The following is a 14533-nucleotide window of genomic DNA, read 5'->3' as shown; positions in this document are numbered from 1 at the left end:
TGTGCCAACTCAGCATGTGGTGGTTTAGTGGTTAAAATTCAGTAATTCATGTGGTAAGTGCATTTTGTGTTGGGAACTAGATGGGGCACAGGCAGAGAATGGGCATAGATAGCAAGCTGCAGGTCGCATGAAAGACATACTGCATGCTGTCAAAGGAGGGGGTGCTAAGGGCTAGATTCTATCTATGGCGTCTGAAAAATCCATGCGGAATAAGTTTCCACATAAGCGTATTCGATAAGCAATGCCTAGATTTAAGTGCAGTATATAGAATACGCTTAGTGGATATCCCAGCGCTAGAACTATACGCATCCAGATACACCAAGGGAAACATGGTATAAATACCGGTGCATAGATTTAGGCGCAGAAAGGCATATTTTATAACAGTGTGTGTAAATTTTGGAATGCCCTTTTCTCTACCCATAACCGTGCCCCTTTTTAGCTCTGCGCATTAGAATTTAGGTGCTCTGCATTACAGAATAAGCTTAGTGAGTCATGTGCGTAAATTCTAATTATTGCCAATTAGTGCTCATTATTGCTTCTTAAGTACTGTTAAAAATGCTAATTGGCTTGTTAAGCCAATTAAGTTACGCATGTTGTTATAGAATAGGCTTGAATTTTGGCACGGAATGCTAGGCGCGATATATAGTCTCCGGCAGTGTCTGTGCTAATTGTGAGCAGTGTTAATGCGTGATAATGAACATTTCAGCATGTTAATTGCAGAGGATGGCCTGAACACCCCCCAACAATTAGCAAGTAGCATTTCCACTTAAGGCATGTTCATTTTTGCTATTAAGGCAAATTAAGTGCAAAAACGTAGGGTGTCTTTTACTAAATCTTCGCTCAAGTTATCTGCAGCAAGGCCCATTTTATTCCTATGTAGTAGTAGTAGTAGTCAAATAGTGATGTTAATAAATGTTAATGTACCCAATGTTCATAAGAGATCCATTGTACAAATATGATAAATAAATAAAAAGTCCAATTTACCATTAAATGCATAACTTCTGTGAATACTTTGTTTCAGACAGTTAAGAAAACACTTTTAATAAATTATTTTTATTGAATTGACTCCTTTATCTGGTACTACTTGATCTTTTGCCTTTGGCTTTTTGTATTACCCAAGCATTTCTTGACAGATTATCGGGGGAAAACAACCATCGGCTGCAGAAAATCAAAAAAATACATCCTGACAGTAACATAGACTCAAGCAACAATCAGCATTTGCTATTACTCACAAGGACAGTAGGTATTACCTGCGTAAATTGGTTTGGAGACTGCTCTCAAATAAGGACTCCATTACAGCATCCAGCTGAGGTTTGAAAAGTACACTAAGGTTTTGCACAAAACGGATTTTACCCGTCAAAGTTAAGATGTGTTAACTGGAAAAGCTCTGCAGTAGATCAAGGAGGCATTCTCAGCACTTCACAAAAAGTAGCTATACAATTACTGCAGAGCAATGTCTGCTATTGTGAGTAATTGGTACAGCGGCTGATGTGTTAAGCAGTTTAGCGACTACTCTGGAGGTGTAGCTAACAATTATATTATCTGTCATGTTAGTACTTAATATGCAGTAAAAGCCTCCACTTTAATTGCAAGATGCAGCCTCCCCCCATCACTTCTTATTCAATGCCCCAATGTGAAGTTTCATGTTAGGCGTTCAATGCGGCAATTAATATTCGCTAACAGTACATCTCTGAATGCTGCGGCATGCTGTTAGCTCTCATTAGAACCCATGTTACACACCTAACACTGTTTAGCAAATAGACCCTTCTTTAAGTTTGTATTATATTTCATACTAGTATAAAAGGCCCGTTTCGGTAGGCAATGAAATGGGCGCTAGCAAGGTAATCCCCCCCCCTGCAGTGTCCTTCCTGTCTCCCCTGCCCCCCCTGCAGCCACCCATCTGGTCTCAGGACCCCTCCCCACCAACCCTCCTCTGCCCCTGCAGCCATGCATGTGCAGCGGCCCTCCTCTCTCCCATGCTCCCCCTGCAGCCACCCATGTCCAGCGACTCTCCTCTCCCCCTGCCCCCCCTGCAGCCACCTATGTCCAGCAACCTTCCTCTCCCCCTGCAGCTACCCATGTCCAGCGACCCTCCTCTCCCCTGCCCCCCTGTAGCCACCCATGTCCAGCGACCATCCTCTCCCCCTGCCCCCCCTGCTGCGTCCCTTCTGTCTCCCCTGCCCTCCCCTGCAGCCACCAATCTGGTCTCAGGACCCCCTCCCCACCTTCCTCTTCCCTGCCCCCTCTGCAGCCCATCCATGTCCAGCGACCCCTCCTCTCCCCCTGCAGCCACCCGTCCAGCGACCCTCCCCTCCCCCCTCGGCGCATCACCCAAACCCTACCCCCCAGCGCATCACCCAAGCCCCTACCCCCCCCACCCCCCCCCGGGCACATCAACCCCCTCGCCACCCGCAGCCACCAATACTAACGCTGTCCGGCCGCTGCTTGCGTCTCCTGTTGAGCAGCAGCGGCCAGTACAAAAAGAAAAAAAGCCAAAAAAAAGATTTAAACCTGAAACACGGCTCCGTAGACAGCCATCTGGTATTGGCTGTCATCTCTGCAGCCGCTCCTCCTCTCCCCTCTGACGTCGCTGCGCTCCTCCGGGGTCTTCCTGCAGGGGCAGTGACGTGGAGGGGAGAGGAGGAGCGGCTGCAGTGACGACAGCTAATGCCAGATGGCTGTCTACGGAGCCGCGTTTCAGGTTAAAAATCTTTTTTTGGCTTTTTTCTTTTTGTACTGGCCGCTGCTGCTCCACAGGAGAAGCAGTAGCGGCCGGACAGCGTTAGTATTGGCGGCTGCGGGTGGCGAGGGAGTTGATGTGCCCGAGAGGGGGGTAGGGGCTTTGGTGATGCGCCGGGGGGAGGTGATGCATTGAGGGGGGTAGGGGCTTGGGTGCTGCGCCGGGGCGGAGGGGCTTGGGTGTTGCGCCGAGGGGGGGCACTGAGAGCTGATTGGTAGGCAGGGAGAGGAGTAGGGAAACACCCCTGCCTGGCTCGCAGTTTGCAGGGCAGGGGCTTGGGGTGTTGCGCCGAGGGGGGGCACTGAGAGCTGATTGGTAGGCAGGGAGAGGAGTAGGGAAACACCCCTGCCTGGCTCGCAGTTTTGCAGGGCAGGGGCTTGGGTGTTGCGCCGAGGGGGGGGCACTGACAGCTGTTTCCCAGGCAGGGGGAGGAGTTGGTATTCCTCCCCTTGCCTTGGAATCAGCTGTCAGTGACATCACTGACGTCAGTGCATTCTAAACTGCCTAGCAGACCATCTCTGAGGGAGCCACGGTCCCAGGCACATTAGAACGTTGGAGGTGAGAATTATTATATAGGATAGGGCCCCTTTTTATGAAGCTGTGGCAAAAGTAGGCCTGCGCTGGCATCGGCGCATGTTTTTGATGTGTTCCAAGACCCCCTTTTACCACAGCCAGTAAAAGGTAGGTCTTTCTTTCTTCAGGAAATGGCTGTGCAGCAAGTGAAGCACTTGTCGAGCGGCCATTTGGGGGGAGTCCTTACCGCCACCCGGGGCGTAGTCAGTATGGGGCCACGGGGGCCTGGGCCCCTGTAGATTTGCCCCTGGACCCCCCTCCCGCTGCCCCTCTCAACCCCCCTTCCCGCCGACAACCCGCCGTCGCCTACCTTTGCTGGCGGGGGACCCCAACCCCTGCCAGCCGAGCCAACGTCCTCTTCATCCCAATCCCGCGCAAGGCTTCGTTCTAGTCTGAGGACCTCGGCTCAGCTGGCGGGGGTTGGGGTCCCCCGCCAGCAAAGGTAGGTGACGGCGGGTTGGTGGCAGGAGGGGGGTCAAGAGGGTCGTCAGCGGGGGGGGGGTCAAAGTTGGTGGCGGGGGGTTTCGGCAATGGCAGGGGGGTCAAAGTTGGTGGGGGGGTTCAGCAATGGTGGGGGGGTCGGCAGCGCCGGGGGGGAGCTAAAATGTGCCCCCTCACCTCGGGCTCTGGACCCCCCTCCCGCTGAAGTCTGGCTACACCCCTGCTGCCACCTATTGAAGTGGTTGTAAGGGCTCCCATGCTAACCCTGCAGTAACCCCGATTACTGCTGGGTACACACTGGAGCCACAAAAATAAAAATATTTTTATAGCACCGGATATGAAGCACGTTGGGGGTGGGAACTACTGTCGGGCTGCTGCGGTAGCCTGGCAGTACTTCCTTTTTAGCGAGCGGTAAACCCACATAAGGCTTACCTCCATTTTGTAAAAGGGGCCCATAGTAACATAGCAGATGATGGTAGATAAAGACCTGTACAGTTCAATCAGTCTGGAGAAAAAGTCCATAGTCTGCTATTGAGACAGACATGGGAAGCAACTGCTTGCCCTCGGATTTGTAGTATGGAGCGCTGGATTTGGGTTTCTGCCAGGTACTTGTGACCTGGCTTGGCCACTGTTTGGAAAACAGGATACTGGGCTAGATTGATCATTGGTCTAACCCTGTATAGCTACTCTTATGTTTTGTTATGATACATCATATGTATACCTGATCTTGATTTATTCTTGCCATTTTTAGAGCATAGACCATAGAAGTCTGCCCGGCACTGGCCTTGTTCTAAAATTTCTGAAGCTGTTGTCAAAGCCCCTGAATAGCTCCACTCCAGGCCATCCAAATCTATTCAGCCTCGATCAGGGCACAGACTATAGAAGTCTGCCCAGCACTGGCTTTCCTACCTAATCTCTGCTATGCTTCTTTGGATCCGTTCCTTATAAACAGGATTCCTTTTGTGTTCGTCCAACGCATTTTTGAATTCCATTACCGTGTGCATCTCCACCACCTCCCGCAGGAAGGCATTCCAGGTATCTACCACCCTCTCGGTGAAAAAAAATACTTCTTGGCATTATTCCTGATTTGGCCCCCTTTCAACCTCACATAGCAGGAATAGACACTATAATTGACACACTGCTGATGAGGTGTATTAATACGTTTTCCCATATTGCACATGATTTCTTAAGCATTTATTTTCACAGACATAAACCCTCAGATTCTATATACGGTGCCCAGATTTGCATGTCCAAATTTGGTCATGCACCCAAGATGCATCCACAATTTAATTGAGTAACGAGCCTTTAGCTATCAATAATTGGGGGCTAACAAGTTAACTGGCATTCATTAAAATTTGTAAGTGCATCTGGCTGCTCGCTGTTCTATAAGGCATGGCGTCTAATTCTACTAATGCGTAACTCAAAAGGGAATGTGGTCATGGGCATATCAGGAGTGTTCCAACAAGTTGCACGCATAGTTATAGAATAAGGTCTCAGTGCTCCTAACTTGGACTCCAGCATTTATTTATTTATGAAAATTTATACCCCACTTTTTTCCACATGAAGCAGACTCAAAGTGGCTTACAATGTACTGATGATTCAATTACAGTTACATTAGTTAGGGGAGAAGGAACAGGGTAAGAAGTAAAAGGGAAGAGAGACTAAGATGGACGATGGAAATCCAGATGCTGAGATGGATCAGAGTGACTCGAACAGTTCTCGGTAAGGCAATCCACAATTGGGAACTGTAGCAATACCCAGCGAGCGCTGGCGAGTGCAGGTGTAAGTCTGGCACCCAAAGTTAGGTGTGGAAATTGTCACTCAGCAAATGCCCTTTATAGAATCACGCTTAGTGCAGATTTTGAGCTCCTTTTATAGAATTACCTCCAAAGTGTGTGGGTGGGTGAGGGGGCCACAGCAATTCGTGTGTATAAACCGGTATTTATTCTTAACATCATGGGCTGATTATCATCCACCACCCTTGTACTGCTAAACATACACATGGATGTTTTTTGTGGTTCATTTCACATATTCGTTAAATTAAAAAATTTTAGCGCTCAATGGACATTGTTATTGTGCATTAATTTACAACGCACATTATTCATAGGTTTATGTTAATTTAGCGTGCACCAAGGTGGCGATAGCCCACAGTAGTCAGTAGTTTTAAAGCCACTGACAATACTGAGCTGAGTTAGACCTGGGCCATGTCCGTGTCTTTGGTGACCTCAGAAGTGCAGTTGCTAACTGAAATTCGTTGCTGGTATCTGCTTCCATTGTTCCCTCTAATCTGTATGGGAGTCCTCCATCTACAGTCCTGCCAGCAGGGGGTGCTATTATCACATTTTCAATAGTGATGGACAGGCAAGTTTGTTGCCAGAGAATGTGGTAAAAGCAGTTAGCTTTGAAGGGTTTTTAAAAGGTTTGAATAATTTCCTAAAAGAAAAGTCAATAAGCCATTATTAAGATGGGAAAATCCACTCCATATTTCTAGGATAAGCATGCATAAAATCTGTTTTACTGTTTTGACATCTTGCCAGCATAGGTGTAGACTGGGGGGGGCGAGGGGGGGCAATGCCCCCCCCAAACGATGATGAGGCGCCGCCGCGCCATTAGTATAAAAAAACAAACAAACACATGCACGCACGCGCTCCTCTCCATCCGCTTGGCTTTCCTGCTCTCTCGGTCTGCGTCCCGCCTTCCTCTGACATCAGAGGAAGGCGGGACGCAGACCGAGAGGGCAGGGAAGCCAAGCGGAGTAGCGGACGGAGAGGAGCGTGTCCATCTACCCCTCTCTTCCTCCCTCCCTCCGGCGCAGGCAGCAGTCTTTTCCAGCGTTCCTGGCAGCGGTAGCGTTGTACACGCTGCCTTTGGCTCTGCCCCGAAGCCTTCTCTTCAAGTTCCTGTTCCCGCATAGGTGGGAACAGGAACTTGAAGAGAAGGCTTCCGGGGCAGACCGAAGGCAGCGTGTACATCGCTACTGCTGCCAGGAACGCTGGAAATGCTGAAGACTGTTGCCTGCACCGGAGGGAGGGAGGGAGGAAGAGAGGGGGTAAACGGAGTCACCATCTTGGACCTCGTGGGGGTGGGGGGGGGGAAGATGGATGGGACTGGGAGGGGTGGGGAGCAGAGGGAAGGAGCAGGAGATGAATGGGACTGGGAGGGGTGGGAAGCAGAGGGAAGGAGCAGGAGATGAATGGGACTGGGAGGGGTGGGAAGCAGAGGGAAGGAGCAGGAGATGAATGGGACTGGGAGGAGTGGGAAGCAGAGGGAAGGAGCAGGAGATGAATGGGACTGGGAGGGGTGGGAAGCAGAGGGAAGGAGCAAGAGATGGATGGGACTGGGAGGGGTGGGAAGCAGAGGGAAGGAGCAAGAGATGAATGGGACTGGGAGGGGTGGGAAGCAGAGGGAAGGAGCAGGAGATGAATGGGACTGGGAGGGGTGGGAAGCAGAGGGAAGGAGCAGGAGATGAATGGGACTGGGAGGGGGTGGGAAGCAGAGGGAAGGAGCAAGAGATGGATGGGACTGGGAGGGGTGGGAAGCAGAGGGAAGGAGCAGGAGATGAATGGGACTGGGAGGGGTGGGAAGCAGAGGGAAGGAGCAGGAGATGAATGGGACTGGGAGGGGTGGGAGATGAATGGGACTGGGAGGGGTGGGAAGCAGAGGGAAGGAGCAGGAGATGAATGGGACTGGGAGGGGTGGGAAGCAGAGGGAAGGAGCAGGAGATGAGTGGGACTGGGAGGGGTGGGAAGCAGAGGGAAGGAGCAAGAGATGGATGGGACTGGGAGGGGTGGGAAGCAGAGGGAAGGAGCAGGAGATGAATGGGACTGGGAGGGGTGGGAGATGAATGGGACTGGGAGGGGTGGGAAGCAGAGGGAAGGAGCAGGAGATGAGTGGGACTGGGAGGGGTGGGAGATGAATGGGACTGGGAGGGGTGGGAAGCAGAGGGAAGCCTACTGGAAAGAAGACACTGAATAAAACAGAAGACACTGGGACCAAAGCGAATAGAAAAACTAAATGATCAGACAACAAAGGTAGATAAAAGTATTTTATTCATAATTTATTAATTGAAATGTGTCAGCTTTTTGAAATGTGCATCTGTGATATTTTGCCTGTAAATTCAATTCCTTCCTCCACATTATCATATTCATTTGCATATGTATATATGCAAATGATATGCTAATATGCTCCGCCCATTCTTTGCCCCCCCAAATGAAACAGTCAAACTACGCCTATGCTTGCCAGGTACTTGTTACCTGGATTGGTCACTGTTGGAAACAGGATACTGGGCTTGATGGACCTTCCGTCTGTCCCAGTATGGCAACACTTATGTTCTTATGTAAGTTTTACAGGACTCCAGGGAACCTACCTGTCAGTAGTTATTGAAAACACAAAATCGAATCACCATCCCCCACTGGCAGCGATGCAGTCGGCGGTATCCCACACAGCTTAAGGAACAGTGTGGCTGCATCCCTGACCAGGCAAAGATAGGACTACTTTTGTGCAGCCCTATCTGCCTGGTTAGGTATGCAGGCACCAGCCTTGACTATCAGCAGTGTCCACAAATCTTCTGCCTGTAGACTGCCCCAGCACTGCTTCTACCATGCTACAACTGCCACCTGCCAGAGTCTCTTGGCAATTCTAACAAAATGGCATCAGTCCAATGTTCCCTCTAAGCTGTGCAGGAGTCCTCCACCTAGAGTCCTGCCAGCAGGGCTGCCGAGAGGGGGGGGGGGGCAGGGGGGCAAAATTCCCGGGCCTCCAAGGTGGGCCCGGCGCCGGGGTCTCTCTCTCTCTCCTGCTCCAGATGGAACCTGGGTGTTTGTGTCCCAACGGGAGCAGGAGAGAGAAAACTCCAGCACCGGGCCCCCCTTGGAGGCTGGGGAGGGCCTAGAGGAAAAGACACAGCAGGCTGCCCTTCTTCACAGTCTGCCGCTTCGCCTTCCTCTGCAGCTGCTTTTCCCCTCAGGCCGCGCATGTGCGACCTGAGAGAAAAAGCAGCCGCAGGGGAAGGCCACGTGGCAGAAGGAAGAACAGCAGCACTGGAGGGACGAACTCTTCTGCTGGCGGGGTCTTGGGATGCCCGCCAGCCAAGGTACCTAGGGCTGATGGCAGCAACAATCGAGGAAGGTGGGGTGGCTGATCCTGGGGGGGCCGGCGGCGGCAACGATCATGGGGGAGGGCCCGGTGGCGGTGGCGACAATGATCCTGGGGGGAAGCCCCGCAGCGGCAACGAATCTGGGGGGGGGCTGGGCTAGGCAGCGGTGGCGATGATCCTGGTGGTGGGGGCCGGCGATGGCCTTGCCCCAGGCCCGGGTCAGTCTCTTATCAGCCCTGCCTGCCAGTGAGGGATGCTGTTTCACTATCACATTTTCAATAGTGAGGGACAGGCAAGCTCTGCAGGATTCCAGGGAACTCGCCTATCCTTAGCAATTGAAAACACAATATTGAAGCAATGCAGTTGAAGGATTCCTGCTTAGCTTAGAGGGAACAGTGCATCAGTCTATATTTAAAAACTGGCCACCGATAAGAAAAGCATTTTTCAGAACTATATTAACAGAGTTTTGAAGCTTCCTGATGCAGAACTGCTTTGCTTGAAACATTAATTCCTGTCTCGATGTTTTCAAGATACTTTTTTTAATAGAAACTAGTCAGATGGGCTGATTCTTTTTTTGTAACAACAGAACAAATAAACATGATTTTGTTTGTTAAAAAGATATTTTGAAGACATATAAATGAGAAATATATGTTGGATTACTTTTTAAAGTTTTGTATGATTTTTTACTTATTCTTACCTTCTGAACCAATGACTAGACCCTGAGGTAGAGTTTGCTTTGGTAAAGAAATGGCTTGTTGCCACTCCTCTTTTCTGTGAAGGTTCTCATACCATACCTAGATGTACATTTTCATCTTGTAAACTGATGGCTGCTAGATCAATAATGTGAATTGAGTAATTTTGATTGCATTTGTATTATAAGATGTTCATTGCTGTATGGGATTGTTTCGTTTGTGGTTTTATAAAGACCGCTCATAAAGTTACAGAACGAAACAACCTGCTGAAAATTATATATATAGTGAAACTGGAAAGTCTCAGTTAAAGAACCCTGAAAATAATATGTTTATAGTTCACCGAGCCACATTGATGAACTTTTTCTGCTTAAGCAACTTTCTCAAGGCGCAAACACTGCCATCAACTTTCCATGTGTTGCAAATAAATATCTGTGTACAATAAAATGTGCCCAACAGCAACAGAGGGTGATCTCTCCACAGGAGAAACGAAAGCCAACACAAACAAACAGTGGATCCAAAAAGAGTCCTCTCACAGGTGTTTCCTAAACAAGGTCTTTATTTCAAATTAATAAAAGTAACCCGACACAAGTCGTGTTTCGGCCGTAAAGGCCTGCGTCAGGGGTCTATAAATAAACAAACATAAATATCCTATATAAGAAAACTCACCCTCAACGTTCTGAGGACACTGACGACACTGTCATGTCCTCCGGGCACTTCCTTCCGGTTCGAAGCCTTCGTGGTGGTGAATCCACCAAAAACGCTGTGTTGGGGCCCCGCCCTCACGTCAAACGTGATGATGTCGAGGGCGGAGCAATGTCAGCAGATTGACGGTGTCGTGCCGAGGTCCGCAACAATGGCGGACAAAAGTCGACGGGGTGAGTGGGGGGGGAGGACCGGACGGAAACCGTGCTAGCGCCCGTTTCATTGCCGCAAGAAACGGGCATGTTTTACTAGTATGAATAATAAAAACCACATTAATACATATATAGAAGGCACACATATTAAAACAAACAATAAAACATCATATATTTATATAAATGAACGTACCTATCAGTTTCCAATAAAGAAATAATTTTGCAGAACAAATAACACACAGTTAACTTTCTGCTAACTGAGAAATCTATAACAAAAAAATGATAAAAACATGACAAACCATATCATAAAATCAATTTGTCACATTGACATATAATGGTAATACGAAACTTGTATCAACAATATTTTAAAAAATATATATCAAACTCGTATCGGGTTACTTTTATTATTATTAATAAAATGTGCCAAAATTAATGTATAGCAAATATGTCAAACTATTCATCTGATGTATAGTCCCTCCTCGGACCGTATGCATTCATGTAAGTCAAAACTGAAACAGCAACCCATTTAATAAACAAAGCGATTCTATAGTTCAATAATTTTCTAAAGAGTTATCTGTAGGCAGAAAGCACTGGTTTTAACAGAGCACCCCATTTCATTTGGTACTTCCTCTGGGATTGATTGACTATGAGGGGGGCATTTTCGATATGACATCTAAGTCCGACTTTGGACGTTTTGCAAAAAAGTCCAAAATCTAAATAGAAAAGAAGGTCATTTTCAAAAAAGAAAAATGTCTTTTTTTTTTTTTTCAAAAATACTGTTTTGAACAAGGTTTTGTGATTTGGACATTTTGTTTTTTGGTCCATTTAAAAAAAAACCATCCAAGTGCAAAACACACTAAATCAAGTCATTGGGATGTAGGAGGAGCCAGATTTTTAGTAGGCAGGTCTCCCAGACAATCCCAGGAGATAAACAGGGCACCGTACAGGGCACTGCAGTGGACTTCGAAAACATGCTCCCAGATACACATCTCACCGTTGCTCCCTTATCTTGCCTGCTGAGCCCCCCAAAACCCACTGCCCCCAACTGTACACCACCACAGTAGCCCTTATAGGTGAAGGGGACCTGGCTCTAACATCTGAAGCTTGCATAGAGACTGGGAAGTCATATTTTTATTCACATTTGGAGGGGATGTGAGGGGGGGTCAGTGACCACTGGGGGGTATTGGGGAGTCACCCCTGATTCCCTCCAGTGGTCATCTGGTCATTTAGGGCACCCTTTTGTGCCTTTTTTGTTATAAAAACAGGTCTAATTCCAAACGTCTTAGTGTTAGTCCTGGATGGTTTTGTTTTGTTCCATTTTGGCTGTAAAACGTCCAAGTCTTAGGAACGCCCAAATCCCGCCCTTAACACCCCTCTGACACACCCCCTTCTGCTTTGAATGCACTTCTGATGGACTTCATAGAACAATGTCTAAAAATTGATTTAGAAAATATTGATTTGGACATTTTTGTGAGAAAAACGTCCAAATTCTGCTTTATACCACTTTTTAGATGTTTTTCTCTTTCGAAAATGAGCTCCTATATCATGTAAAGCTGTGTTTGCCTGGAGCATCTACTAAATAGCTGTACAAGATGGCAGATGGCCATTGTCAGGATTCTTCACTACTACTACTACTACTAATCATTTCTATAATGCTACTAGATGTTTGCAGCACTGAACATATTATGCTCTAGATTCTATATATGGCGCCTGAAAATTCCGCATGGAAACAAAATACGCCTAGGCATATTCTGTAAAGTATGCCTACATTTTATAGAATGGGCTTAAATTTCCGCTCAATATATAGAACAATACTGAGCACCTCTCCACATGACCAAATGTAGTCGTGGCCATTTATGCCAAGTAAAATTTGGTATAAATACCAGTGACTAGCTTACGCATTGAGTAGGTGTATTCTATAACCATGCACATAGTTTATCAGAATGCCCACAACATGCCCATTTCCCCGCCCCTTTTTGGATGCACGCATTAGAATTTAGGCATAGTGCAGTAATTCTAATTATTGCCAATAAACTGGGTGTAGCAGTGTAATTTAATACACCGATGAGAATTGATGCCCAATTATTGGGTAATATAACTCTTCCTCCAATCTTTTCTCCTTGATTTACACACCATTTTGTCAAGGAGAAAAGATTGGAGGAAGAGTTATATTACCCAATAATTGGGCATCAATTCTCATCGGTGTATTAAATTACACTGCTACACCCAGATTGAAGAACCCTGAGGCAGGCCTTTGGGCCGAAACACGGCCGTGTCGGGTCATTTTTAATTTCAATAAAGTTTTTTGGCATCCTCCTTGGTTTTTTTCCTCACTGTTTTTTCTACATCTCACGGTCACGTGAGGTAATTTATCTCCTTTTTTTTTTTTGCTGATTTTTGTGCAGAATGCTGTGCATGGTATAAAGAATCCAAAGGTATACGCAGGTATTTTCTCTGTCCCTAGGGGCAATAGAGGGTTAAGGGGCCCTTTTACAGGCTTACCGCTCTCTATAGAAAGGAAGTACTGCCAGGCCACTGCAGCATCCCAGTGGTAGTTCCCTCCCCCAGCATGCGCCATTTCCAGTGCTGCAAAAATATTTCAATTTTTGTAGCGCCAGTGTGTATCCGGCAGTAATCAGGCAGTGCCACGTGCTGCCCAGTTATCGCCGGGTTAGCGCGGGAGCCCTTACCGACATCTCAATGGGTGGTGGTAAGTGCTCCCCCCTGAGATGGCCACGTGACAAGTGGTTCACTTGCCGCATGGCCATTTCTTTAAGAAAAGGGAAACCTGCCTTTTACCACTGCGGCAAAAGGGGGCCTCAATGCATGTCAAAAACACGTGCCGACACCATCGCCCTTTTGCTGCAGGTTCATAAAAGGGCCCCCCCTAAGTGACTTGTCCAAGGTCACTACAAGCTCTAGTGGGAATTGAAGCCAGGGTGCCAGGATCAAAGCCCACTGCACTAACCATTAGGCTCCATTCCAACTGAGATTTTCCAGTTTCACTATATATCATTTCCAAAAGGTTGTTCAGTTTTGTAACTTCATTAGTGATGGAAATTTTGCATAGTGAATTATCAGTTTTTTTCTAATCTGCCTTTAGGATGACATAGATGCTTTTTTAAAGTTGTCTCCCAGAACTATCCCCAATAGCACACAAATGCTCTTTCACAAACATACACCCACAGTAGGTACACTCAATGCTTGTACACATTTGGGAGTCGAGATTCAAAGCAATTTAACCAGTCAGAACGGTTCCTGGCCAGTTAATTCGCTCGTTCAGGGTTAACCAGTCATATTCTGCAACATTTAACTGGTTAGTGCCACTGAAAATGTCCAGTTAGCTCCCAACGCCAAACCGGTTATTTGGGGGGCATTCCAGGGGCAGAGATGGAGCGTCACTGGCCAAGGTTACCGCATAAATAGGAATGCATAGAAGACAGTCCTAGCTTCATGTGGTTCACCATAGCTGGTTAAGCGCTGAATATTGCACTTAACCGGCTATGTTTTCGCCAGCTCCATATACCTGGAAATTCAACGCTGGAGCCTGGGAAAGGTATTGAATTTCCCGGGATAATGTCGGTGGTGGTCAGCACAACTCTGATTGCCACCAGCTGAATATCAGACCCCTAGTTTATAAACCACACGCATAGGGGTCCTTTTACCAAGCTGTGCTAAAAAGTGACCAGCGTTGGTGTCAGTCAGTGTGTGGGTTTTCCACACACTGCAGCCACTTTTAGTGTGATGGTAAAATGGCCACCTCTCCATACTTTTTTGTAGTGGCCACATGCTAACTTCCCCATTAGCGGATGGCCATTACCATAGGAGCCCTTTCTGTCACCCATTTAGGAGGCGGTAAGGGCTCCCACACTTAGGGTTACCATATTTTGTCCTCTCAAAAAGAGGACACATGTCCTGCCCCCTGCCCTGCCCCATTCACATCCTCACCTCGCCCTCTGTCACATATTCCCCTCACCTGCCCCCCGTCACCTCCCCTTACTTACTATCTACTGCCCTGGTGGTCTAGTGACCTCTTTGGGGCAGGAAAATGCCCCCGCTTTCCTGCCCGGAGCTCTGTCCTTGCCCTGCATCCTGTTGCTGTGACGGTCTCAGGATTCAAAATGGCCACCGAGAGTTG

This window comes from Microcaecilia unicolor, chromosome 9 (genome assembly GCF_901765095.1).
Source record: "Microcaecilia unicolor chromosome 9, aMicUni1.1, whole genome shotgun sequence".
In the NCBI taxonomy this organism is placed as follows: domain Eukaryota; kingdom Metazoa; phylum Chordata; class Amphibia; order Gymnophiona; family Siphonopidae; genus Microcaecilia; species Microcaecilia unicolor.
The sequence above is the reverse complement of the archived record's forward strand: the minus strand, read 5'-3'. Positions refer to the sequence as shown.